We start from the raw sequence: 2,922 nt of genomic DNA, 5'->3' as shown, positions 1-2,922 counted from the left end.
CGCTTTATCATCACGACAATGCGCCTGTTCATTCATGCTTAGTTGCACAAGCAAAATTGCATGAAATCGGCTTCGAATTGGTTCCCTAGCCACCGTATTCACTAAGCCTGGCCCCCAGCGACTATTACTTGTTCCCTAACCTGAAGAGATGGCTTTCGAAACGGTATTTTTGTGAGGCATATTTTGGAGACCTTCCGATCGAGTACTTTTCGGACGGTATCAAAAAGTTAGAAAATCGTTGGACTCGCTGTATAGACCTGAAAGGAGAGTATGTTGAAAAATAAAATCGACTTTGGCCAAAAAAACGTCTCCGTGTTTCATTTTTCAGGGACTTATCAGACTGCCTAGTAACTTCGGTTTGAGATTAAATAATTCATAGAATGTTTGATGAAAAGAGATAAAAATCAGTGCCAGCCCTAACAGTTTGCAACCGTCGGTGAACATGAAGGCAAGTTATAAAAATACATAAACGACTTAGCAGCGCCTCAGCGAAACGTTAGTTGGAGGCAACTGATTCTTAAGAGGATAAAGATCATTTCCAAACTCAACGGCCTGCAACCATTACTAGAAATGAAGATGAATATATAAATTCATATTTTATAATATAAATAATATTGGTAAGTTTATCAAAATTATAATAATTATATTTTATATTTAAAACAATACTTGCGCTGCTTGAGTTTGAAACCAAAGCTGTCGATGTCCAGTCGACTTATAAAAATGATAAATTACTATGAGTAAAAAAAAGTAAGGGGACAACTTCTTGCAAGGTGTTGTCTTCTATAAAAGTCATAGTGCCTTGTACTTCAAGTCTGCAATTACTACCACAAAAATCACTGACCTTGATGCGAAAAAAAATAATATTCTTCCTTTCAAACACTTCTTTATCGTTAGTTTTCTAAAAATACATTAAAATTACCCTAAAAATGCTAAATTTGTACAACGCTTTTAATCGCTTTAATGGCTCATATATATGTATGTAAATTAATTAACAATAATTGCAAGAGCTGATTGCTATGTTTACCGAGATGAAGACGAATTTAAAGATCTGTTTATTTCTACCGACGAGATAAAAAAATTAAAAGCTTTATCCGGAAATCGTAGGAGCGGACGCGTCCTATAAATTATTGGACAATAAGACGTCTGTTTGTATAATGACTTTTGTAAATAGACAAGGTTCTACTGAAAAAGCTGGAATTGGCACCTTAGTTGATGAAGATAAGGAGAGTGTAAAATGGTTATTCCAGGCGTTCAAAACAGCGATTTTCTTGTGGGAAGAAGTAGAAAGCTTTATGTCTGATAAGGATATCGTTGTTAGGATCGTAATAAAGGAATTGTTTCTAAATGCTAAACTTTTGATATGTATTTACCACACTCCTCGCACATTTAAGAGAGAGAATAACTGTTAAAAGATGTCAATTAGATATACTGAAAGAGATGCAGCTAGAAAGATTTTACAAAAAATGGTCTACACAGGAACTGCAGTCCTTTAGGAGAGTTCATTAAAGATATATTCATTTTAAATGATTCACGAAATTTGGAAATAGATAATAATGTATTGAAAAATGTATATAAGAAGCAAGTAGTTGAAAACGAAATAAATTGAAGAAAAAGGAGACAGTTTCTATTTTTAATTTAATCGACGGCCTATTTAAAATTAGACTAAAAATCAGAAATGCTGTGTGATAAACGCTGGACTAAAGACTACCTGTTTCAAAATCACAGCGCTTTAAGTGAGAAACATAATCCTTAAATAACTAGAAAGCTTATCCTAACGTTTAAAAGTCACGAAACGGTTATTTCTTCAGCTGAAGAAGCAAAAGTTGCAAAAATTCGACCAAGGACCGACCAGTTAATCAGACTTTGTGCAGAGGCCACAGAAGACCAGTACGATCAACGAGTAGATGTAATACGTTTAATAGTACTGAGGTGTCGGAAAAAATATTCCATCTTTAAATTTATCTTTAAATTTATCAGAAGTTTTTTGGTTCGATTCCCAATGGAGTGAAGATCAAGTAAAATCTTTTTTTCAAGAAATTATTTTCATTTGAAATTATTCTATCGTCAAAATAGAGCGCTTAATTTCTTACAATCTATATAGGAGAAGAATTACGAAACAAAAGCTGTCGTTTTTTATGAGAGTTGATATTTGTCGTCGGAAAAACGATCACTCGCATCTACTGGTAGATTAACTGTGAAATATGAACAGCGCAAAAATTCAGTTTTGGATTTTAAAGATTTGTAAACCGAAATTGATTGCAACAGAAATTTCCCTGTTTGTAGTTTTTGGAATGATGAAGATGAGCTTGACACTCTGATAGGCGGTGTCAATCAAAATACAATTAAAGAATCGAGTTCTTCTTTTTAAGACGTAAATTTGATTAGACAGCGAGCAACTATTTCTAAATCCTTAGGAGATGTCAAAATGCCATCAGTTTATAAACCAAGAGGACGGCCTAAAGGAGCCGATACGACAGTTATTGGCTTAAAAAGGAAAGTAAAACCAAATAAGGGTAAATAAGCTTAAAAGTAGTATTTGATGTATCCAAGCTAACGCCATTTATTAAAAAAATCATTTAAAGATAATATACAGGGTTTGATTGAAAAGTAATGAGCCTTCCCGCGCGGAGCGTCTGCCAAGCGATCAACCGAATCGGCTGGTGGGGGAAAATGATTGGTTGACCTTCCCCTTCCACTAGTAACCGGTCTCAGTTCGCTGGAAACAGCGGTGCAGTCAACATTGCTCCGCGCGTGAAAGCTGTTTTAAAAGTGTGTTAGGATTTTGCAGTGGCGAATATGCAACGATCGTTGGAGTCCAAACCATGCTGATCATCTTTTTCGACTCTCGAGGCATCGTCCACAAGGAGTTTGTACCTCCAGGAAGCACTGTAAACGCGGCATTTTACAAAGAAGTGCTCCTTC

Source organism: Belonocnema kinseyi, chromosome 9 (assembly GCF_010883055.1).
Source record: "Belonocnema kinseyi isolate 2016_QV_RU_SX_M_011 chromosome 9, B_treatae_v1, whole genome shotgun sequence".
In the NCBI taxonomy this organism is placed as follows: Eukaryota; Metazoa; Arthropoda; class Insecta; order Hymenoptera; family Cynipidae; genus Belonocnema; species Belonocnema kinseyi.
This window is presented reverse-complemented; position numbering follows the sequence as displayed.